The 26498-nt window shown below is 40.0% G+C and overlaps 1 protein-coding gene across 5 annotated transcripts in view; it reads left to right on the top strand.

Annotated features, from left to right (window-relative positions):
- MBD5 (methyl-CpG binding domain protein 5) overlaps window positions 1-26498 on the top strand; it is a 180036-nt gene that overhangs the window by 85221 nt on the left and 68317 nt on the right. The window contains exon 1 of one of the 5 annotated variants that reach the window (XM_072983586.2): window positions 16692-22271. The exons of the other annotated variants lie outside the window; for them this stretch is intronic. The gene's annotated coding sequence lies outside the window, so the exon portion shown is untranslated. Of the gene's footprint in view, window positions 1-16691; window positions 22272-26498 lie in introns of those variants that run through there. 5 annotated transcript variants of the gene reach the window in all.

Genomic DNA, 26498 nt, shown 5'->3' with positions numbered 1-26498 from the left:
CCTGGACTCACTTATCTGTTGAGATGTTACATTCTTGCTTTCTCGGTTCTCTTTCCCTTTATGCATCCTTGATTGCTTTTATTTTGAAATGTTCTGCTCCTTGTTTGACAGTGTTTCACCAAATGTTTCAGTCTTAAGTAAGAGCTTCCCAGGTTTTTTTTAGTATATCCTTAAATTGTTCCTTTTGTCCACCATTCAATCAAGCACCTGCAAGAAGTTCAGCATAGAAAATACATGTTGGAAGATGGTTGTCACTCATCCTGATGACTATGGCCAGCTTATTTAAATGTTTTTGTTATGTTTTAAAATTGTGAAAGTGCTGGTCATCTGTGTTGGCTCCAGGACTTTTGTGTCAGGAACTTTATCTTGCCATTTGATATTGAGAATTCACTGAAGACAGGTAAGGGGAAACTGATTACGCTTTCTTTCATGGCATTGATAGATGAACCAAGTAAAAAGAAGGAATGGTTGGACATCTTCAGCGTGATGGAAACATTGATTCCACGTTGATTTCACACAGAGGATCAACGACCAGATTGTACTAGGTTTGGAGATTCATGAAGTCACTTTATTGTTAATGAGAACATAATGGGAGACAGTGCTGCCAAAATACGTGAACTTATCCAATTTAGAAAGAGGACGTTTGTATACCTTTAGAGCTGGTTCCTTATAAGGTACATCTGGAGCAAACTGATACATCACCACTGTCTTACTGATCTTCAAGCTGAAGTTATAACAGTCAGCACAGAACAAAGACTTTTGCCTATCCAGAATTGTGGTTGCTTTAAGACTGCAATCATTACCAAATAGTAGCTCAAATACCGTGCAAAGTGGGCTTTAAGTTCTAGCCTTTAACACTGTAGACTGAACTGTTTCCTGTCAGTACAATATTGAAAGTTGACACCAGGGCTTTCTTCCCTGTAAGCATCCCAAAGCACCACAGAAAAAAATAAGACTGAAAAGAGTTGGAGGAAGAACGCAGCCTTGTTTTACACTGTTTGCAATGGGAAAGGTGTCAGAAAGGTTGCTGGTGTTGAGGACATAACCTTGAATATTGTCATGGAGTTCTCAAATAATATGTGCAAATTTCTTAGGACATCCAAGTTTCTTCATAATTTTCCATAGATCTTGTATGCACACTGTGTCAAAAGGCTTAGTCAGATCTATCAATGTTGTGCCAAGATTGATCACTGCTCTTGACATATTTCTTTTGAGATATTGGAGAAGAAAGATTATATTAACAGCCCCTTGTTCCTTATGAAAACCACATTTAGTTTCTGGTTAAAGGAATAGCTCCAGGGGCTCTATGGGATGATTTAGAAGGATTCCTGCTAGAATTTCCCAAGCAGTATTTAGGAGTGAGATGCTTCAGTGGCTGTCATGAAGTTGATGATTGCTTTTTTTCTTTTTTGTAAATAGGAACAATTTTTTGCATCTCTGAAGTTCTGAAGAATTTTGCCTTTGTTCACATTCCTTGAAATAAGTGTAGTAATCATTGAAGTTGCTTGCCACCTTTTTTACAGATCTTGACTGGAATTGCATCTGCTCCTGTGGCTTTTCCATTGGAGAGTCTGGTTAATGGTTGTAACAGTGGTCTTCTGTATTTCTTCAAAAGTCAAAGGGAGGTCCATGGAATTGTTGACTGACACTTGTGGCAGCCTCCTAATCGCTTCCTCACCAATTTCACATGGTCTGTTCAACACAATTTGAAAATACTCAGACTATTTCTTTCAAATGTATGACTAAGGATGGGATTTTTTGATTGCTTGGACCCCTACTTCCAGAATTCTTTAAAATCCCCCAGGCAGAATTCTGAAAGGAGGAGCCCCAAAACAGAAGGTGACAGAGGAGATTTTTGTACTTCCACATGCTTCTCCTTTGAAAAAGCAAAGAACCACCCCAGAGTTTTCTGGGAGTTGCAAGCCTTTGTGGATGGCATAGTTCTATGTGAAGCACCCTCTATAGAGGGTGTTGAGAGTACCCCTTTCATGAAGCCTCTTGATTCCTAGGAAGTACCAGGGAAGTTTGCTGTTTTTTTACAAAGAGAAGCATACAGTGGGAGCAATGGAAATGTGGAAATCTCCTCTGTCACATTCTCATTTTGGGGTCCTTATCAATAATTTTTCTTGAGTGGCAATTGGAGTGGGAGTCAAAAACTCCCATCCCTATCGTTGACTTTTCCCTAATGGGTACCGAATCTAAGTACTGAACCTGAGCTGAAGAGTGGGAATATGGCCACAGGATGGGAGCTGTAGATGGGTTTAACGTTTTGAAACATTTCTTAGTTTTTTTCATGATCAGCAAATTTCCTCAGTCTTCCTGCTGAGCCGTGAGTTCTGCATCTCTCATCGTTTAAACTGCTACTCACAATGGATTTTGTTAAAAGCAGCTTTATTGGCAAATGATTTATTGAGTTGAAATACTCAATGTAGTTGATGTTTTTCTCTAAGACATTTTGTACGTTCCTCATTATTCTCATCCAATCAATCATAAAAACTGTTTTAAAAATCAGTCATGAAAACCTGGAGACAAACTGTAGGTAGTAGGTAGGAAAAAGTAGTATAAACATGGCCTTTTAAATTGTTTTATTGACTACTGTAGTTATTTTAGTTACTTTTATTATTGTGATTTTAACAGTTTTGTGTAATGGCTGGCCAAAATCCTCGGTGTTCATGTACGTTTTGCATAACATGTGACATCTAATTGTGGCTAATTCACAAGATGTGCAGGTGCATTTAGTTGCAGAATCAGGTTCATAACCAAGACATATCCCAGCACTTCATCAATCAGGCATGGCAAGTTATCCAAGCGTTACACTAGCCCCAATAGAATTCTAGCTGATTACAGTCTATATTGACAGCCAATATAGTCAAAAATATCCGATTGTAAATCTAAAAATATTTTGAGGAAAAGTTGTAACTTTTCTCAACATGATGCTGGCCATGTTAACCCGTAACAGTAATCCAGAATTATGGTTGAAAAGGGATTACTGTTGTACATGTTAACTGCTAGGATATTGTATGTGAAGAACTGGAGAGCTCAAAAATGTCCTTCAGTGAAAGATATGTATGATAAAATTTGGTACCTAATAGTGATGGCTGTATTAACTCATTTATATGAAAACAAAAGAGAAATGACAGAGATAGGACATCTTTAACGAAACATGGAAGTGTTTTATTGGCTGCTGTACAAAACCAGTCAACCCTAATGTATTCTAATCTGAACAGCGATTTTTCTTCAGATTCACATTGAAAGCTTTATACTTTATGTTTCTGTTTTCCTTCTTCTCCCTATTCCATTCAGCTAACATTACTTGTTGTTATGTGTTGTTGAGTCACTTTCAACTAGCAGCAACCTTAAGGGGTTCATGGAATATATAGATGTTAGAGGATTGGTTTGCCATTTGACACCTCCCTGTAATGTTCTGTGGTTGAGCAGGGATTTAAAGCCAGGTTTCCTGATTCCTAAGCCAGTACTCTACCTACTGGACCCTACCGGCTCTCATTTGTTGTAATTTCAATAAAAGCAATATTTTAAACAAGTAAAATTGCCAAGGAAGTAACTTTTAACTTCAAAAGAAGAAATTTCTCAAAAACTAAAGTTCAAGGGAAATGTTAATCTTGTCCCTCCAAAATATATGGGGGCTATTTAAAACCACAAAAATGGAAAGCTCATCTAGGCTATGTACCACCAACTGAGAATGGTAATGGATTTCAATTACTTTAGAATGTAATCATAGACCTCTGTGTAAGCTAGCAGTGTATCTTAATAGGAGTTTTTCAGAATTCCCTGTTTCAACAATTACTTCTGAAAGGAATGAAACTAAATACTCATGGAGAACTGCTAAACCTAGTTAGGTGAGTTGGCCTAATGCAATCTTCTGAACTCAGAACATTTCTGCCTGAAGTCAGCAATACTGGAGCAAGTTCATTTTCTATGGTAACATGTGCACTTGATTGACAAAGACATTTACAGTCTAGGGAAGTGGCGGCAAACCTTTTTGGGCCCGAGTGCCCAAATGGGGGGGGGAGAGACAGCAGGTAGCGGTGGTGGTGGAACCGGAGGTGGTGGTGGCAGAACTGGAAGTGGTGGCAGAAGGGGGAATCCTGGGCACAGAGGTGCCTCGAGACCTCACTCCAGATCCACTGCCAGCGCCAGCTGCTCCGGATCCCAGCCCACCGCCTGTTGAAGTGCCAGCACCGCAGCCGCAGCCAGCTCCTGAGGTTTGGCTGCGGGGGGGGGGGGTGTAGCGACCTGGCAACTTATGGCTCACGTGCCTGCAGAAAGGGCTCTGTGTGCCAGTTGTGGCATATGTGCCATACGTTCGCCATCACTGGTCTAGGATATGTGGTGCTGACCTGCAGTTAATGACTTAGACCAGTGATGGCAAACTTACGGCACGCATGCCACAGCTGGCACGCAGAGCCCTTTCTGTGGGCACATGAGCCATAAGTCGCTGGATCGCTACCCCCAGCAGCCAAACCTGTGGAGGCGGCTGCAGCCATGGTGCTGGCGCTTCAACAGGCGGTGGGCCAGGATCTGGAGCAGCTGGGGCTGGTGGCGAATCCGGAGTGGGGTCTCAAGGCACCTCTGTGCCCAAGAATTCCCCCTTCCGTTGCCATTTCCAGTTTTGCCACCACCACTTCTGATTCCGCCACCACCACTGCCCACTGTGTTTTTCACCCCCAGTTTGGGCACTCAGACCCACAAAGGTTCGCCGCTATTTCCCTGGACTCTAAATGTCTTTGTCAATCAAGTGGACATGCTACCACTTGAGTTCCGCCGCCACCTCTCCCAGTGGGTGCCGCAGCCCTCCACCCACTGGGTTTTGTTTGTCTGTCTGTTTGTTTGTTTGTTTTTCAATCTGGGCACTCGGGCCCAAAAAGGTTTGCCGTCATTGACTTGGACAATCTAGTTGATTGTCAATGGTAAAGCAGAAGGAAGAGTGTACAGTCTTGAATTATCGTTCTCAGATTCTCATATGGTGAGGAAGACTGAAAATGTCACTCTTGTAATATAAAACTGGAAGGTGGAGAAGGTGTTTTTGGGGATAACATATATACCATTATATTTAATAACATCTTTCTCACAGGTAGACTATGAACTACAGTAATCTATGCAGAATCAGACAGCATATTTCTAAACTAGATGGGCTTGGATACAAATTGTGCCTTTCAAATGTAGAAAGCTTTTCTGCTTCCAAATGTGAAATAATCTTTCACTTCCATCAGTCTTTTCCCCACCCCACCCTGCATCCACTTGTGCTGTATCACATGCTGTTCTATAGGGTTTCAGCAGTGTTTTTTTTTTCTAGGGGCCTAAAATGCAGCAACAGGAAGAAAAATACTATGAATCTTCTTTGTACAATCAGAAGTCTTCCCATAGTTCTTAGCATCTTAGCTGACGGAGAGAATATAAAATTACAGACAGTATTCTATATAGAAAACTTGAAGCCCAATATAATATTTTAGGGAACTGTGTGTTTTCCAAAGCAAATATTTCATTGTATACTTCAATTTCCATGTGTTAAATGTCAATTTATAGTCAGGTGCAATTTGAATTTCTATTATTGACTATAAAATTCATGTTCTGTATGTGACTCAAGCTCTAGGAACCAGCATGCTACAGAATAGCTTTATTAGGAACTATTTCTATCTAATATTTTCATTTTTGTCTATATGACCTAGTTTTGAAAACCTAGGTGGGAGTCTGCTGCATTGCTGATGTTTTTCTTTCAATTCGTAGAATTTTTTTTTCTGTTACTGTTAAATTAATTCTGCAGCGCAGCTAAGTGTAGCATAGCTAAAGGACCATCTCCAGGAATATGCATAAGCACAGTTTTAATTCAAACCATATACAAAGTGTATTTGTGGTGGGGTGGGGGGGAAAACCTACAGCAATTTGTTGTATCCACAACATATTCATTGCCATGCTATACTGTTGCTATATTCTGTTTAAGTAAGGAATAAAATATTCCACCTTTGTTTTGAACTATGCCCATTTACTTTCTGTTTCCTTATTTCAATAGTATTTTGATGTTTACATAGCATGTTCATATAATACAGAACCAAGTGATCTGTAAAGAATATATTCAAAATGTTTTTTCTGAAAGTGTGCCATTGTTTAAAACTCTTCAGCAAAAAAAAAAAGAGACTTATTTTGCTAATAAGACTCTTGCTAATAACACAATTCAGTGTTGCAGTATTCTGCAGACTGCAGTACAGTACACAAGTATTTTTTTCATGTAACTGGCAGCTTTCAAATTTAAAATGCATAAATTTCCAGAAAAATATTTTATGTGCATTTGAGCTGATGTATTTGACCAAAATTTTATGTTAGATTTATGAGTGCATCTGACAGTAATAGATGAATATTTGTATTTTAACAGCTAGGGCTGTGTAACTGATCTACCATATCCATATTTCAACCAGTATGGATCAAGTACAAATCAAATCAAATTGGTTTGAAGCAGATCTACATAGCTCCTGACTTAATTAGTAATCTGAGCACTTTAAAATCTGGTATGTTTTCAGAATGTTGCTGAACGGTACTGTATAAGAAACACCACTGTGATATCATGAAGGAGCAGAAGAGCTGGACTTTGCTTGCTGACAGCTCTCACTTGCCGTCTCAGACAACAATCTCACTTCCAGCTGCCAATCACAGTACCTTCAGGGAGGGATTGTGTTTATATTCCGTTCTTCTGAGAAACTTCATTCTTTTGGTTTCCTTTGCCAGTTAATAGTATTTAGTTGATTTGGTAGCTGTTGATTATCTTAAATAGTTAGAAACTCTGTCTCTTCTCTTCTGAACACGTTATCTTATTAATTATAATAACAGTCATGTGCCAGCAAGTCAATTCTGACTTAGGGTGACCCTTTTCAGGGTTTCGTAGGTAGAAAGTATTCAGAAGTGGCTTACCATTCCCTCCTTCTGGGGCTGCCTTGGGACTGGGCAGCTTGCCGAAGGCCACCCAGGGCGGCTATACTTGCAAGAGGCACAGTGGGGAATCTCTGCAGCCAGATATCTAAACCACTGAGCTATTTGTTGTAGTTTAGTCGTTAAGTCGTGTTCAACTCTTCGTGACCCCATGGACCAGAGCACACCAGGCCCTCCTGTCTTCCACTGCCTCCCAGACTTGGGTCAAATTCATGTTGGTTGCTTAGCAGACACTGTCCAACCATCTCATCCTCTGTTGTCCCCTTCTCCTCTTGCCTTCACACTTTCCCAACATCAGGGTCTTTTCCATGGAGTCTTCTCTTCTCATGAGATGGACAAAGTATTGGAGCCTCAGCTTCAGGATCTGTCCTTCCAGTGAGCCCTCAGGATTGATTTCCTTCAGAACGGATAGGTTTGTTCTCCTTGCAGTCCAGAGGACTCTCAAGAGTCTCCTCCAGCACCACAATTCAAAGGCATCAATTCTTCAGCGGTCAGCTTTCTTTATGGTCCAGCTCCCACTTCCATACAGCTATAATCTAGCCTTAACTTTTTTTTACTGGTTGAGTGTGGAAATTAAGTGGCTTAAAAACCTTTAACTACACAACAGAAAAGGTTTAGCAACATACAGAATTAGCTACAAGTTTCCCCTCAACAGACCACACCTTATTGATTAGTATGTGGCTCAACTGGCACTTACTGTCCCAATAACTCACTCAGAGATACTAGTAAGAGAAAAGAATAAAAAGATTTTCATTTTACTCATATTTCTTATAGATCAAAAGCAAACAACATTCTGTAGAGAAATATTGACTGGTTACATTAACAGCTTAATAGTTTAACTAGCTGCATATTAACTACATGACTTGCTGACTACACAGTTCTGTTCACATTAATATGAGTGGGAAAAGAATAAAGGTGTAGTTCTCTTCATAATTTTGAGGCAGAGAAGGAGCAATTGGCTGCTACTAGATTTATTGGTATTCTGCTGAGTCCAGAAAGACCGCTCCCAACCAAAACTTCTTAAAGGCAACATACCAGGGTGCAAAAATTCCAATGATGTTTGTCCTTCTTGTTAATTAGTTTGATTAGTAATTTGTTAACTGAGTGTGAATTTTAATGTGTTAGGTGCTGTCACTTACCCTTCACTCTTTTGATATATGCTTAGTCAGCTAGTAGGATCTTCAGTAGATGCCTTATTGGTTTTTCCCAACCAATAGAATAGCATCTGGCAGTATCAGGGAAGTGCTCCTTCTTAGTGATGGCAGTAGACTTGGGATTTTCAGGTTTTTTTTAACTACACCTACCAGAATTCATCAGGAATTTCCCCAGCTACAATTTTGGTAGCTGTGACCAAAACATCCATTTTTTTCTGAAGAGTTTCAGAAGGCACATCTGTTATTTCCCAAGGCTCTCTCTACAGTGATGCCCATTAAAGCACGGAGAAGGGCATGGGTAGAATTTTCTAAGCTCCATGGGAACAGCAAACCATTAGGGGACTGGTAATTTTTTGAAAGCCAAATGAATTGAGAGAATACATTAAATCTTGCTTTTCCCAATGAATTCTCTAAAGGACTGTTTTATAAAGGCTTCTTCATGAGTTTGGGGGAAAAATCTGGCAGCTTAAAGACTAACAAGTTTTATTTGGCATAATAATTTGTGGATTCCAGCCCACTTATTGGAAGTTTGCAAATTTCACATCATGTTTTCCAAAAATCAGTATCAAGCTCCTTATTCACTTTGCTGCTCACAACCTATTTAAAGGCAAGTTTGATGTTCTTGCCTTTTGTGGAAAAATTTAGGCAAGATTGTCTCCTGCTTTCGAAGAAATACTAGTCATCTTCTTGGAGCAATGATAGTTAGAAAAAAAAACAGCCAACATCTACATTTAAACAAAAGCACACAGTAAAATGGTGAATTGCAAGTAGAGATGGGATATTAACATTTATTAACCAATATGAACATCCCAGGCCCAAGAGCCTTGTGGCGCACTGGTTAAACCTCTGTACTGCAGCCAAAACTGTTCTCATGACCTGGGGTTCAGTCCCAGGTAGCGGCTCAAGGTTGACTCAGCCTTCTGTCCTTCCAGGTCAGTAAAATGAGTACCCAGCTCACTGGGGGGGGGGGGCAATGTGTAGCCTGTGTAATTAACTTGTAAACTGCCTAGACAGTGTTTGAAGCGCTATGAATCGGTATATAAGCAACACGCTTTGCTTTGCTTTGCCTCTCAGAAGTAACTTGTCCACTTAATGGGTCACAGTGCAGCCCGTGGGGCCAGCATCCTGCTCAGTGCACCAATTTTTGACACAGCTTGTCTGCCCCCCCACAATGCCTTCCTGTTCTTCTGGCTGCTCCAGCCAGGGGATGGGAGGACAAGTCTCCCCGCTCAGCTGCCAAGTTGTTAGAAGAGCAGGAAGGTGGAGCAGCAGCAACCAGGCTTCATTGCAGATTGGCACACCAAACAGGATACTGGCCCCATACACTGTGCCACAATTCATAAGTGAACGGGTCAGTTGAGGCGGGCCTGGGGACCTGGGAAACCTGAGCCAGGAATATTCATATTTGTTAACGAATGTGAATATCCTATCTCTAATTGCATCTCATCATGTTAAAAAAAAAGGTGAGCCACAGAGGATAACAAATCATGGATGATAAAAGCAGCTATTCCTTGTCAACTACATTATTTTTAGGACAATCGCTGAAGAAGCATTTGTTGGGGGAGAAATGCTCCCTCCCCAGTGCCTCATCAGCTCAGCATTTAATCATTCCATACAAACACTATAATGTGATTTGTAATGTGATATTTTTAAAGTGATTTAATTGTTGTTGGAGGAAGTCATTATGTGCAAACTGAAAAACACTACAGATGAAATTATTTGTCAGAAAAGGAGGGTCCCCCCCCCCTTATCTCACTTCAAGTAATGAACTCAGTTAGTAATGAATATGTTTCTCATGAGGTAGCATTGTACATTATTCTCTGGCTTGAGAGTCCTTGTGTACAAGGGCAGTCTTTGAAAATACAGTAGAGAATTTGCAAGAGCCTGTTGGAAACTTTTATTCTCCCTAACCATATGGGTGAAGTTCATGGATCCAGTCATTCAGAGATTGCTTCTTCTCATACATTTCAGTAGAGCCCACACAGATCCTATAGTTAAAACTTACTCTGCGTGAGAATGCTGGTGATTTTTGTTCATTCAAAGATCAAAGCCATCTTATATGAGTAACGCAACAGAGTACTGTAGCAAATGAAGTCCTGCTGTTTGGACAGCCAAACAAAAGTTATTTGCAGAGCATGAATCCAGGTTTGAGCTATTGCTTCAGCAATGGCTGGGTAGTAATCAGAATCTCCCATGGCTGGGTCTCCCCTTCCTAAAAGAAAAGGAATGATCCTTATGTTAACAACATGATCGACCAACCTGCTGGTTAATAGAGTACAGTTCTTGGGATTTAATACTAATAGTTTGCTACAGTTTTCTGAAGCGCACAGCAACATGACCTTTAGCTAACAAGATAAATTCTGTGGACAGGAAATTTAGCTGGTGATAGGTTTACCTGAATAGTTGCATTATCATCTAGGCCAGCATAGTTAGCGGTGAAAGGTTCTGAAAGTTGATAGTCCAAGAACATCTGGTTGGGAAGCAGTGCTCTAAACTAGAGTCTGCTGGTTTTGGTTCAGCAGGAATGGCATGTACTCATTGGATGGAAATTCTTGAGAAGTTTTTATTTCCCTCATCAACTCTGTATTTTCCTGAGAGCTGCTGTAGGAATGTGTGCAAAAAATGGAACAGGAATTAATGCTGTCTTCTCACAATGCTCCATTTTCAATTTACTCTTAATTCAGGGATGTTTAGCTTGAATTACCTCCAGTAATACCTGCTTCTGGAAACATACTATTTCTAACATTACTAGGAAGTATGAGTGAGGAGGAACCTGATTATAGAGCAGATTGATGTTTTAAGAGCATTTCAAGGGATAGATGCTATCCAGTTTCCCTTATCTTGCAAATTGAGTGGAGAACTGAATTGTTTGTGCTCTTGGAATATTTATCAACTAGGAAATCATGTTCACAATACACAAAGTTGATTCCAGTTACACCTATTTTAAAGATGAGGTTACTTCAACAGGTCATGTTCCTGGTTCGGTGTATGTGCTTCCTCCTCCTCTGTCCTCTTCACTGCTTGCACATGAATTCCTTTCTCCATTTGCTTTTCAGAACTAACTAGGGTACAATTTTCAAACAGGTCTGTTAGTCTGTTTTAGCATATGTAAACAAGTGACAAGGAAGCAAACTTGTGCAACACTTCAGTGACTTATAAGATTTATTCTACTTTGAGTGTTCCATGTGCTTCCATCTTAATGTTTACTATAGTTATGTTCTTAAATTTAATTTAGGCATGGTGCAGCAATGTTTATATTGGCTTAGAAATAATACTAAGCCATGGCTGGTTCATAAGAGAAAGGAGAATTTGTGTGGAAAAAAGGGAGAGGTGGGTTGAGAAGAAGAGGCATTCTGATCAAGAGATGAAGGTGCTCTTGATTCTCTTGTATTCTATTAATCAGATGTTAGCTTCCAAAATGAGTTGTAAAAATGGGAGCACAACAGCAATAAGGACAAAATGGTCAAACATACTACATAGAGTTAACCATCTTAAGTTATGAGAAGTAAGTTTTATTTCCCGTAAACCTTTATAGGCTGCAGCCTGCTTCATCAGCTGCAATAGAATGAGATCCAACAGCACAGCACTGAAATTAAATTCTCTCCTCCCTCTGTTGATAAATATAATGTGGAAGGGAATCCAAATTTTAAGCACTAAACTAAAGTTCTTATGAATCACTGTATTCTTCTGAGGTAGCTGCTAATGTCCATTAATGGCATGGCTAAAGGCAGTACAACAGTCTGTCTTAATAAGCCTTTATCAATACTATTTACATAGATGCATAAGAACATGGGGTAAATTAAATTATTCTAAAGGCTTTCATAGTAACAAAGTCTGGGCAGTTCTGCAGAGCACAGGCACACAAGGAGTTTTAATGCTTTCTGTCTCCTCCCCCTCTTCCATGATCCTGACATGTTCTTCTTTCTCCATGGTCCCTCCTCTCTCCCATTGCTATTTGTCTCAATGGCAGGGACTTTTGTTTCCAGGACTTACAACAGATGGAGGGAGGCCTTAGCTGAGGAGTCTGTGGCTGAGAAGAAAGCATTAAAGCACCACCTCAGGCTTCCTATTGATTTTTAAAAAGACACAGGTGCAGTTGCTAATGGCAGAGATAGTGACATGACTGCTTTGGTCCCTAGAAAGAGTCAGCTGAGAGTCTTTAATTAAGAAGTGCAGAAATCTGTGACAAGGACTGCAAATATTTTCATCTGGAAGACCAGCAAATAAATAGGGGAGTTCAAATGGTCTCATGTACTTAACTGTTAACTGTTCAATATGAACTCTGCAAATAAGTCTTCTGCAGATGGAAAGACTTCCTGTGTTATACAATGTGAAATAATAAAATCTGGCAGCTCTAATTAATGAGAAGTTCTCATTATTTTCTTGGCCTTACATATCCTCACAAAAGCCTTTGTAATGAAATGTTTGCATAGAAAAAAAGGCAAAATATTTTATTTCATGCTGTATTTTTCCTATATAGAAACAAACAGCATTGAAGCAACTGCAGAGAGTAATCATTTTAACATTTTGAGTCAGAATCCCTAGCACCAGTGGTTCATAGTACTTCTCATTCAGTACAGTTGGGATAAAAAGCCTCCGAACCTCTCAAGTGTGTATACTGCTATTTTTTTAAAAAAAAATGTCGTGCAGATGATGAAATACCACAGGGCAGTTTGACTTCGTTACATTTGGGGAATAATTTATTAATGCGGTATAGAAGATGGAAAATAATATTTTATCAATTGTTTTTCAAATACAAATTAATGTCACCTCTGTTTCAGGCAAGGTCAATTGTTAGTGCAGCTGTTGTTGTCAGCTGTCAATCCACTTCCAACTATGGTGACCCTATGAACTAGTGACCTCCAAAGGTTCTATCATCAACAGCCCTGCTCAGCTCTTGCAAACTGAAGGCTATGATTTCCTTTATTCCTTCAATCCATCTCTTACTTAGTCTTCTTTTCCTGTTGCCTTCAACTTCCCTTAGCATGATTGACTTTTCCACCGAGTCTTGTCTTTTCATGATGTACCCAATATGTAATAGTCTCAGTTTAGTCATATTTGCTTCTAGAGAGAAGTTGGTGTGATTTGATCTAGAACCCACTTATTTGCCTTTCTGGGAGTCCATAGTGCCTGTAAAGCCTCTCCTGTGAAACAGAACAATTTTCCCTGTCATTATTTTTCACTGTCCAGTTTTCATATCTGTACATATATCATTGCATTACATTGAATTTTTATGTTTCTTTTCTCCTAATGAAGGTACCCAAGGCAGGCCACAAATTAATAAGAAAAGCAAACTAAAAACACAATAAATCATTGGATTAAAATAAATAAGCATACAATAGTATTGAAACAATTAGTGGAAACTGTTAAAAATACTAAAAGAAAATATTCTACAACCTGAGAGTAACCACAGAGAAGTTCTTTTCTCTCATTCCCACCAGATGTAGCTGTGAAGGCAGTGGTCATGGGAGAATGACTTCCTCTGTGGACCTCAGGAGCCAGGAAGGCTCATAAAGAGAGAGATACAGTCTTTATTACTAATAGGCATGGGAAATACCATAGTGTAGATTATCTTCATTTTGGTCTCCAGTAATACATGTGAAGGACAGAGTGATTTTTCTTCTCAAATTTTTCTGTATGCTTCAGTAGCCATTATATATTTGCATTATGATCTCTAGTACATCTTTCTTTTCTTAAACAAGATTGAATATAGTTGCAGCTATGGTATGTATATGTATTCTGGACTTCTATGGTTAAATGATTGACTGTTACAGTTTATTCATTACCATGTCATCTGAGGACTAGCAATGAGCCATCTCCGTTTCTTTTCTCTTTATTTTTATTTGGATTTGCAATGCACCTACGAAACAGGTTGTTTAGATGTCATAAAATTATTATAAAATAGTAAGTTATACAGTAAGATACATGTGCATTGTCTAAAAATAAAGGAGGATAAAACCAATGCAGTGAAAATACAGATGCCAATGCAGTCTGAAACCAACCTGATAAAACATGAGAAAAATGTCAATCTAAAGCCAGCCAAGAAATAAAATCGGAGTTAGAACCACCCAAGGATCATATGAATTAAAATGGGAAAGTTATTAAAGGCATAGGAGAATAATAAAAGTGATGAAAAAGAAACAGTGATCCTAGTGATGAAAAGGGAGTGTTGGCACCAGATGAATTTCACGGGAGTAATCTAGTCAGGGACTACCACAAAGAAGGTCCTTTATCTAGTTTAGCAGCTCTTGGCACCACTGTAATCATCATGCCCTGCAATAAGATCAAAACCATTTTGTCTTCTTAGAGAGATGAGAATATACAGTATAACCATGGTCCACAATAAACTTACTGATCCAAGCTAAAATTGGAAGATTGACTTTTCTTGAAGCATAACTAGTACACAGTTCTATCCTTGTTAATTTCTGTGTGAGACAAACTATGGCATATGCCATCGTTTGCCAGCAATATACTCTGCAAAGGGCAGACCAGGCAGTCTCTAGACAAGAGGCTAAGTGGATGCAAATCAAACATTAGAAATGGCAGCCAACTCAGGCTAGTGTCACAGCATTTCAGCCTCCAAGGATCCCCTCTTCACTAATCTCAAAGTAGAAAAAAGGAACTACAAAGGGGACATCAGAGAGGGAGACAGGTGAAGTGGATTATATGGACAAATATAGAGGCTTAGATAGAAAACAAGGCTTATATAAATAGGCTTGTTTGCTTTGCAGTTTGGGGTATGACCAAACCGTTGCCTTCTTTGACGAAAGCTCTGGCCCGAGCACAATCAACAGTGTTAATAATGCCATTGCCATCTTTCATTCCTATTTCATTTGGTCCTTACGTTTTAGTCATGTACGCTGTGGATATAGACCTGTGGCCTAAATATGTCTGAGGAAGTGGATTTAAATCCATGAAAGGTAACATTGAAATAAATGTGTTAGTCTCAAAGATGCCACAGGGGTTTTGGTTTTGGTTTTCTTAAATGTGCTAAAACAGGGATACCTCTGTGAAGAAACTGGAAAATTAGGGGATTATGATTTCAGCTGTATTTGAAACATAGGCCTATGAGGGGATGTTAGGATGGGCCAAAAGAGAGGGAGAGAAGGTGCCTGTTAGTTGGAAGGTTTGACCAGCTGGGTCTTATTGGCATGAGAAGGAATTTCCAAAGTCCTGAAAAACACTCCCAGAAGTATTCCCTCCTGGTTACCAAGCTAGTTAGGGAGAAATGGTTTCAGATGAGAAGAAGGGAGAGGGGGTGGTGGAATGGAGTTACTTTAGAAAACGTTACTCTCTTCTGATTGGTGGAATACCCTTGAAAGGTTTGGAAAGGTGGGTGATGGGTATAAAAATGGCATGAAGAATATGCTTAGAATATGCTCCATCTAGTGCCTCACTATTTGATTTATATTCTGCACATGATCTGGAACTATGCTGAAGTTCTGATTCTGTGTAAGTAGTTTAGGAGGGTTAGCTTTTTTGTTTTCTGTGGAAACTGTTCTGGAATTGCCTTGGCCTCTGACTCTTTGGACATGTGCTTGCTTCCCAGCTTTTGGAGTGCTTTTGAAAGTTTTGAGACTGCTTGCGACTTTATTTCTTTTGGACCTTTTTTCTACATCTTTAATAAAATAACAACTTTTTTTACAGCAGTTTGCTTACTCTGTGGAGAAAATGTTTTACTGGTACTAAAGGTAAAGGTTCCTCTTGACATTTAGTCCAGTCATGTCTGACTCTAGGGGGCGGTGCTCATCCCTGTTTCCAAGTCGTAGAGCTAGCATTTGTGCGAAGACAGTTTCTGTGGTCAAGCAGCCAACGCGACTAGACACGGAATGCCGTTATTTTCCCACCGAGGTGGTACCTATTTATCTACTCACATTTTTACATGCTTTCGAACTGCTAGGTTGGCAGGAGCTGGGACAAGCGACAGGAGCTCACTCCATTGTGTGGATTCAAACTTATGACTGCTAGTCTTCTGACCCTGCAGCACAGAGCCTTCTGCGGTTTAACCCGCAGCGCCACCATGTCCCTCTTTTAGTACCCTCCTGAAAGTAAAGAAGGACCTTATCTTGACCATGTGCTGGATCTCATTATACTTTGTGGGTATTTTATTTTTCCTACCTATCATGTTTGGCAAGCAAGTCAAAGCGTGCAGCCTTCTGATTTCTTTTGGTAACTGGCTGGAGCCCTGAGGAGTCAGGGTGACTCAGAATTTTGGGAGGGGACCAGACAGGAAGATTTATCCCAGCCATAAACTCATTGACCCCCTGGAGTCAATGCCTGAGTAGTGTGGCCCACTGGTTTGTGTGGGCCTCTCGTTCCCAGCCGTGGTCGTGACAACCTCCCTGAAATCTTTAATGGCAAGTGTTGGTCTTGATTTTTACTTTTAAGAATTACTTTTTAAAGAATTTAAAGCTCTGATTTTTAGAGTTTCAGATTATTATTTTTAAGAATCATAAGTAAAATACTACATTTTCCTTTTCTCTCATTGAAAAACAACAGTTAACAGTAAAGCTCATAACAAATCAATGGCTTTCAACAATGAACTAATTATAATCAAACTTAAGCATCAGTTTACTTGGTTCTAGTCTAGGGGACGTGGTGGCGCTGTGGGCTAAACCGCAGAAGCCTGTGCTTCAGGGTCAGAAGACCAGCAGTCGTAAGATCGAATCCACGCGACGGAGTGAGCTCCTGTCGCTTTGTCCCAGCTCCTCACCAACCTAGCAGTTCGAAAGCATGCAAATGCGAGTAGATAAATAGGTACCATCTCGGTGGGAAAATAAATGGGTGTTCCCTAGTTACGCTGGCCACGTGACAATGGAAAACTGTCTTCGGACAGGCGCTGGCTCTACGGCTTGAAAAGCGGGATGAGTCGGAGACGACTGGACTAAAAATGTCAAGGTGAACCTTTACCTTTACTAGTCTGTCCAGCACTGACTGGTCCAGTACTGACCAGGCTTTCAGCTTGTATTTCTCCAGACCAGTGTTACATGGTATATAAAGAACAAGCAGGATGGTTCTTTGGGGAAGTGGAACTAGGCTAAGCAAGGGAACATATTTAAAGCAGAGATAATGGGGGGGGGGGGGGACAGAGAGGGACCTTCCCAGCACAGTGGTAGTTTGACAGGGGTTCTTCTGAGACTGAAAGACACACTATCAAGCAGTTTTGAAAGAAGAAAATCCCTTCCCTGCCTGAAAAAAGGAATGTGTCTAGTGTAAAAACTACAAGGAGATGCAGAGCCTAATTGCAAAAATAAATATGGCTCATTAAGAGAAAATGACAAGCTTGTGGATGATAATATATCTGAAGATATTACCTGGATGTTGTAAACCATTCTGCTTAGTTGTAGCTTTCCACACTTTTGTGATCACACTTTTGTGATCACAGAAAACATGAAGAAGTATTGGGGAAAACTTGGAAAAATGGTGAGGAAAACTTAAATCAGAGGTGAGAGTCCTTCAGTGATTTAGCTGATGATTTAAATCAACCCACTCTTTCAAGCTAATTAATTGACATGGGGCAGTCTTGAGCAGAGTGGATTGTTCAGAAGCCATTGTCAGTGAAGCCTACTGTGCTTCACTGATGCACAAGCTGTGTGTGGCTGCAAGCCTAAGCATGTTTAGCGTAAAAGAAGTCCTTTTGAAATCTGCTGGTAAACTAGACTATATCTGGTGGTTAAATAGTTCAGACTCATCTAGAGTACCATAATACAGAGCTTCAAAAAGGTTCTAAGTAGTTAATTTTGTGTTAATAGGTTACCAATTATGCTAAGAGTACTCTTTCATGGCAGACTTTTCATGAAATTGTTGATTATTTCCTGAATGTTTCAGTAAACATCTTTAAGAACAGCACTTTGGGAAAAACATTCTATGCCTCCAAAAATAGCTTGGTCATGTGACATAGTACTTTAGCACGAAAGCATAATTTACAGGTTTAATTTGCTATCCCACTATATTTCTGACATTTTCCTGAACAGAGGCTTGATCTGAATTACTTACTGTTTCTCTGTACTATTAGTGCTCCTTGTGCAAAGCAAGGCAATTTAATTTAATTTTATACTGTTTACTCCTTTGTGTTCTTCCTGCATGACTGCAGGGTGTGTGTTTTTTTCAGATTTTTTTTTATATTGCACATTTCAAAATTGAGAAATGCTTATGAGGATTGCAAAAAAAAAGAGATAGTGTTACAGTAGCAGATCAGATCGAATGATTTTACATCCATGATTTTTTAAAAACATGTAGGTAGACTATATTTCTTTGTGTTCTATGTTTTGTACTAGGTCAGGTGCTGTAGCAAGGAAGGAGCTGTGTGTTTAATTTAATGACCTGTAAAGAAAACGATATGCAGAAAAGCTGTCATGATGAAAAATCAATGGAAGGAGTATTTATTTGAGTACAATTTTCTGCCTAACAAGGCACTCCTAAAATATATATCTTAATAGACCAGGCTGTTTGATGCTAACATATGGCTGATTGATAACATTATAACAGTATTGTCAGAACAGCTCGTTCCCCCCCCCCCCCGGCTACAATTTTACTTCTCTAGTGTGATCAGCTCTCATGCTTCTTGGTATAATATGGCTCTTCCCTTTCTAGGTAAAAATGGAACACGAGTTATTATAAGCAATCCTGCTTGAAACTAGGGATATGAAACATCACAGAACATTGTTTGCTTTAAGACTTTGACTTTCAAGATTTTGCATAGTTACTCAAAATGTGTAACTTTTATTGATGAAGTGCCTCAAGTTAAGAAACCTCTGTTGGCATCATCCATTGCACACTGAGTATGCAACAGAAAATGCCTGCATAGATTCTAGACTTGTGACAATTTGTTGCTACAAGTTATACCATTTGTGTCACTGTGCAACAAGATGTTGACCTTTAATTGGTTTTAGGGCTCTGCAGGTTTGGAGCTGGGAGATTGAGGGAACAAAATATATTTGTGTGTCTGACTATGTGCAGAGTATGTTCGTCTTTATGTAACTATGGGAAATTACCATATTTTAGGAAGGTTTCTGGCTAAGAAGCTTGTATTTGTGGACAGATCTCAATCCTGCAGTGTCTTTTTCCAGAAACTTAACATGAGCCTATGCATATGCAGTTAGACTTTAGTTCATGTACTCAGAATGCAGTATTAGTCACAACTTATTTTATATGATTGTGCCTGCTGTTGGTAGCTGAATTTACTATAAATGTCTCTTCTGAATAGTCATGCCACAAAAAGCCTGTGTATATCTTAAAATAAATCCTTTTATGGCAGGCTAACACATTAGTGTTACTAGTTTGGCTTCCTCACTCTTGAGTTTTTAACTTGCAGAAGAACTCGCTATGTATTCATAAGCAGAATATGACCTGCATAGTGTTATCTACTCTTGTTCCTTTCTGAAATCTCTGATTTTCTGCTGAGTGGGTTAAACTAACTTAAATTAACAAGAAAAGCATTTAACCCACGGAGTGTTGTAAACATGCTTTTATTACCCAGATTCATGGAGGAGAGATCTTACTTTTAAATGCTGTGCGTCTAAATTCTGTGAGGTTTTGCTTTCAACATTGTGTCTTACTGTGTTTGCATGCATGCAAGTGTGTGTGTGCATGCACATAAACAAATAAACTTTTGCAGATTTAAATTATTACCAGTCAGATGGAAAATGTTTTATTTTCCATGCTTAGAAGGGAATTTTCATGGATGGCAGCTTAATTCTATAAATCTTTCCCAAACAATCAAGACAGAAGCTTGTACCCAGCACCTAGCTACCATTTAATATTGTTTGAACCTCTGGAACAGAGCAAGCTGTTTGCCTTGGAAGGCAAGAAATCTTCTGTTATTTTCATGGAAACAGGTTGTAAAAAACCACAAGTACATGTTTGGAAGACAGGAAGACCATAGATTTACTCTTGCCTAATTCTGTTTTCCACACCTGAGATACTGTTGACTGATTAATTAATTAATAAAATAAAATTTAAAATAAAATGGAATTGAGATGGGAGGGGAAACAACAATTCATAGGTTGTTGTCAGCTGTGTACCACAAGATGTTGGGAGTTTGTAAATTATTGTCAGAAGACAGAACCAGTCATTAGGTTCTGAACAAGCGCAAAAATAAATTTGCTGTTATTTCTGTCCAAGATGATTGGTAAAAAAATTAATAATAGACACACTTACCTGGCATGAGTGAATGCCAGGTAATTGGAAAATACATGGTGATTTCAAGTATACATGGCACTCGCAATGGTATTTAAAAAGAAAATTTCCAATGGAAGGCTTTCATAATTTCTGTGCCTATACATTGCCAAGATATATACTCAGTTAGGTTGCAAGACATTACAGTAAGGCAATTACATTTAAGTAATAAGCTGCCTTTCCTCGACTCCTCCTTAACACTTAGTTGAAGTGGAATTTTTTTGTCCTAGGTTGTATAGAATGTAGTATTGTTGTCCTTCAATAGGAAGTCATTATATAAAATGTTTTAACAGCACTGTGTACTTTTTGAGTTACTGTAGCTGGCATTATTCAGTAAGTTCCTTTGTGGGTCTTTGTGTGTTCTGCAGTATTTATCCCTGGAGGAGAGAGGGAAAAATTGAAATTTTGATGCTAAGTGGCTTATGTTTAAAAGCGTGTGCATACACACACATTTACACACAGCCTCTTTCCTATTTTTACATTGCTAAAACTCTGACACTGTCTTCAGTCCAACTTCAAACACTTCTCAAGGTTAAAAGGCTTGACAGAAAGTAGACTTGGTCTGAAAATGACATTCTTAGCTGAAGCAAGCATTTTATGCCTACTTACAGTATGTGCGCCAGGCTATTCACGTACAGCCAAAAGAGAGAAAAAAATTCTATGCACATACTTAAGAATCACAGTGGACAGTTGTGTAGATTACATTTGTTTTTCATCATATTTGACATATTGAAAACAGTTGTTATTGTTGTTATGTGCCATCAAGTTGCCCCAGACTTACGACAACCATATGAATGAACAGTCTATAAAATGTCCTGTCCTCAACAGCCCTGCTTAGCCATTCCAGACTCAAGCCTCTGGTTTTCTTGAAGGAGTCAAACTATCTCATCTTTGGTCTTCCTCTTTTCCTGTTGCCTTCAAATACCTTTCCCAGCATCATGGTCTTTTCCAGAGAATCATGTCTTCTCATGATGTGTCTAAAATAGGACAATCTCAGTTTCAACATTTTTTCCTTCAGAGATAGTTCAGGCTTGATTTAATCTAGGACTCAGTTGTTCATCTTTCTGGCAGTCCAGAGTATCCTCAAAGCTCTTCTTCCACACAACATTTCAAACCAATCATTTTTTTTTCTGTCAGCTTTCTTTATGGTTCAGCTTTCATGCCTGTATATAGTGACTAGATATATGATACTGTGGATGATCTTGGTCAGTCTCCAGTGACCCTTACACTTGATAATCTTTTCTAGTTCCTTTCTTGCTGCTCTCCCTAGTCATAGTCTTCTTCTGATTTCTTGGCTGCAATCAAGAAATTACCTATTTGGTTGAAGACAATAGGTAACTTTCTTTCTCAGTGCTATTAAGTATTGGGGGCACACTGCATTTGACAGGAACTCCAGAATGGCACTGTGTATCTTTGACAGCCTGTGTTAACTCTCTCTCTAGTGCAGTGGTTCCCATCTTTGATCCCCAGATGTTCTTCGTTTCCAACTCCCAGAAATCCTTGCCAGCATAGCTAGCACTGAAGGCTTTTGGAAGTTTTCATCCAGGAACATCTAGGTACTCAGAGTTGGGAACCACCGCTCTAGTGACTCTGCCTCTGTGATCTGTAGCAGGCTACTCCCCTTACTTTGTAGTAGTTCACATGACTAGTTAAATCTGAATGAGAACAGCTGAGAGCTGGCCCAGCCTTTTCTGCACAGCCCAGAGGGTTCCTTCTTCCAGGTGTGGGAATTTTGGGATCTGAGGGCAAAGATGGAGGAGCTAAAGAAAGACCCAGACAAGAGCCGGATTGGGAAGAAGTTGCAGTGAGGCCAGTAGAGCTGACCTGCAATGGGTGGGAGCATGTGGCCAGGGAGTTACAGGGCTGGCATAAAAAAATGAACCAACATTCCAAAGAAAGGAAAGTAGGGACACTCCTAGAATCACAGCGAGAGCAACTGCTCCCCATGGCTTGTAAGGGAAATTAGCAAACTGAAGACATTTTCCTTGCAACAACTAACAGGTGAGCCTGCCATTTTTTTTCCTCAAACAGGAAATCAACATAGAATCCTTTGGTTTTGGATTGACTCCAGCAAATTCTACTTGGGCTGTGCTATTCAGTAGATTTACTGTCCATTTGTATGTATAATACTTCTTGAAATTAGAAATAAAAAGGTACCCCTCAGACTGGTACAGAACAGTTGCCATGGAAGCCTCACATTTAATTCTGAGATCAGAACTGCAGTCTTACTAACTCTACCATTTTTTACTATTTTCCATTATACTGTTGCTTTCCTTTCAAAATTTCTGCTGTTTTACACCACGGTGAAATGTTGTTGCTGCAAGTGTTTCATATTGTCAGAATCCATATTTTAAAGGTAGAAGCTTTTTCGCTCTAGTAGGTACTGTTATGTTTCTTTGTAGTTACTCCCATATTTACAGAAAGAAGGTAGAGAGTTTGAGTAATAGCTGCTGTGTCAAATTATCTAGAAACAGACTTGCTTTAATGCAGGCTTAGTCTTACCTTGAGGCTGTGTATTTTGTGTATGTTGGCATAAGTTCTAGTATGTTTGAGGGGAAGTACCTCTGAATATACAGTAGGAGTACTTAGTTGCTGCCTTGTGTCCCATTTGTGCTTGCTGAAATGAGAAGTTTCTGCCTCCCTTTTTTCTGGCTTTCGCCAGAATCCTGTAAATTATGTCTTGTGGCTAGTTCCAGAGGCATAGCTTTCAGCATCAAATTACAATGGGTTAAAAAGTTATCATGGGCATTTCCTATCACACACCAGTTGTATGACACTATTTATAAGACAGGTGATTATAGAATCATAGGATCATAGAAAAGGGAAGTTGGAAGGGCCTACAAGGCCATCAAGTCCAACCCCCCGCTCAATGCAGGAATACAATCAAAGCAAATCCACCAGGTGATTGTCTAAGTTTTTCTTGAATGCCTCCAGTGTTGGAGCACTCACCAAGTCCTGAGGTAACTGGTTCCACTGTCGTACTGCTCCAATAGTTAGGAAGTTCCTTTAACTTGAGCCCATTGTTGCGTGCCCTACATTCTGGGATGACTGAAAACAGATCTTGCCCCTCCTCTGTATTACAGCCTTTCAAGTATTTGAAAAGTGCTATCATATCACCCCTCAGTCTTTTGTCAAGGTTAAACATGCCCAATTCTTTCAGCCTTTCCTCATAAGGCTTGTTTTCCAGCCCCCTGATCATCCTTGTCACCCTCCCCTGACCTTGTTCCAATTTGTTATCATCCTTCTTGAAGTATGGTGTCCAAACTGGACACAATACTCAAGGTGAGGCCTAGCCAGTGCTGAATAGAGGGGGACTAGCATCTCGCAGGATTTGGAAACTATATTTCTATGAATGTAGCCTAAAATAGTATTTGCCTCTTTTGTAGCAACATCACACTGTTGGTTCATATTTAGCTTGTGATCTACGACAATTCCAAGATCCTTCTTGCTCGTAGGTTTGCTGAGCCAGGTATCCCTCATCTTGTAACTGGGCAATCGGTTTCTTTTTCCAAGGTGCAGTACTTTCCACTTATCCCTGTTGAATTTCATTCTGTTGCTTTCAGCCCAGTGCTCCATCCTATCAAGGTCATTTTGAATTTTGTTTCTGTGTTCTGAGGCAGTGGTTCTTAACCTTTGTTACTCGGATGTTTTTCAACTGCAACTCCCAGAAACCCCAGCCAGCACAGCTGGTGGTGAAGGCTTCTGGGAGTTGCAGTCCAAAACTCCTGAGTAACCCAAGGTTAAGAACCAGTGTTCTAAGGTATTAGCTATTCCACCCAATTTGGTGTCATCTGCAAATTTGACAAGCATTGCCTGCACTCTCTCATCCGAGTCACTAATAAAAATATTGAAGAGCATGGGGCCCAGGACTGAGCCTTGTGGTACCCCACTTGTGACCTCCTCCCAGTTAGAGAAGGGCCCATTAAACTGAGTATGATTCTGTAGCCAATTGTGTATCCACCTTACACTTGATCTTTCCAGCCCATACCTAGTTAGCTTGCTAATCAGGATCTCATGGGGCACTTTGTCAAAAGCTTTGCTGAAGTCAAGATATACTGTGTCTACAGCATTCCCTCTGTCTATCAGGGAGGTGACCTGTTCAAAAAACGAGATCAAATTAGTTTGGCAGGATTTGTTCTTGACAAATCTGTGTTGGCTTCTACGTAGTTATTACTGCATTGTTTTCTAGGTGCTTGCACAATGACCACTTTATGATCTGTTCCTGAATTTTGCCTGAGATTGATGTCCAGCTGACTGGCCTGTAGTTTCCAGGTTCCTCTTTTTTGCTTGAAGATAGGGACAACATTAGCCCTCCTCCAGTCCTCTGGCACCTCCCCTGTTTTCATTGATTTCAAGAAAATAATGGATAGTGGTTCTGAGTTCTTCAGCCAGTTCCTTGAAATCACCTATCACTACTACGTCGTGTCTCTTTGAAAACGCTGTAATTTGTTTTTCAAAAGTTTTGTCAGCTTCCTCTCTTTGATTGGGCATTTGGTAGTAGACTCCAATTAGCAAGTTCCTTTTGTTTTTTGCTCCAACTAGATTGATCCAGGTGCTCTCAAACAGACAACCACTCTCCCTCCTGTATTTCTGTGCAGGAATGTGTATTTTTGACATATATGAAACTCTACCTCCCTTTTTATTCTCTCTGTTCTTTTTGATCAGTTTATATCTTGGTGTATTCCAGTCATGGGAGTCATCCCACCGTTTCAGTTATTCTTATCAAGTTAAACTTATCGTCCTGAATTAAAATTACCAGTTCTTCTTGTTTGTTTCCCATACTCTTGGCGTTTGTATACAGAAATCGGAGGGTGCGTGATTGTGGCCTGTTTGTCTTTGTTATTTTAATTAATATTATGATTATTATGATGATGTTTGTTAGATTCATTATTGTGATTATTGTTGTTGTTGATGTTATTGTTGTTACCCTTTTGATCAGTTTGGTCCATTCCTCTTATTGTGTGTAAGGCTTCATCTACCCTTAACTCTGTTTTTGTGTCTCCCTCCCCCTTCCAATTCAGTTTAAAGCCCTCCTGATGAAGTTCTTCATGCTGTGGCCAAACACCTTCTTCCCAGTCCTTGTTAGATGCAAACCATCTCTTGCCAGCAGTTCTTCTTCCAGGAAGCTTAGCCCATGGTCCCCAAAAAAATCCCTCTCATTCATACCACCTTCATAGCCAGCCATTCACCCAGAGGATCTTCCTTTCTCTTTTGATTCCTCTTCTGAGCACTGGTAGGATAGAAGAAAAAACTATCTGGGCCCCAAAGTCCTTGAGTTTCTTTCCCAGAGCTTCAAAGTCAGATGTGATTTCTCGGTAGCTCCTCTTGGCTGTGTCATTTGTTCCTACGTGGACAAGAAAGGAAGGGATATGTATCTGCACGTTTTATGAGTGATGGCAATCCTTCCATCACATCCCTTATCCGTCCTCCAGGGAGACAGCATACCTGGCGAGTCCATGGATCCTCCCAGCATATTTTGGTCTCAATTCCACATAGCAGGGAGTCCCCTACTACAACTACTCTGCTCTTCTTCTTTTTGTATGGTGTGGGTTCAGCAACTGTATTCTGCTGCGCTTCAGCCCTACTCATGTCCTCCTGTGGGATCTCCTCTGCATCCTGTCCGACAGACTCTTCTTCCAGTAACTGAAAGCAGTTTTTAGTTCCACCAGGAAAGAGAGTCTTCTCCTTCTTTTGCTCCTAACTGTGATTCTTTTCCATGGTGGTTCCTCCAGTAGATGTGTAGCCTCTACAGCAGTGGTCTCTAACTTTGGGCTTCCAGATGTTCTTGGACTTCAACTCCCAGAAATCCTGGCTAGCAAAAGTGGTGGTGAAGGCTTCTGAGAGTTGTAGATCAAGAACATCTGGAGGCCCAAGGTTGGGGACCACTGCTCTTCAGCATTTTCCTCCACTGCAATGTTTTGTTTTTCTTCCCTCAGCAGTTCCTCCTCTGACAGCTGCTGCTGCTTAAGACGTCTATCAATGTAGGCTTCATCTTCCCTTATAGCCTTGAGTGTGGTTACTCGCTGCTCCAGGTCTCTGACTTTCTCTTCTAACAGTGCCACCAGTTTACACTTGTTACATGTATGCAGCATTTTGCACTCAGGAACAAAGACAAACATAGCAGAGACTTGGCAGGTAACCACAACTGAATTGTCTCCACCCTCCACATTCCCTTCTAGCTTTTTTTACTTTCAACTGTTTGTTTAGGATACCTGTCCCTCTTGTTTT

This window comes from Pogona vitticeps, chromosome 1 (assembly GCF_051106095.1).
Source record: "Pogona vitticeps strain Pit_001003342236 chromosome 1, PviZW2.1, whole genome shotgun sequence".
NCBI lineage: Eukaryota > Metazoa > Chordata > Lepidosauria > Squamata > Agamidae > Pogona > Pogona vitticeps.
Note: the sequence above shows the minus strand (reverse complement) of the source record. Positions and strands in the feature narration are given on the sequence as shown.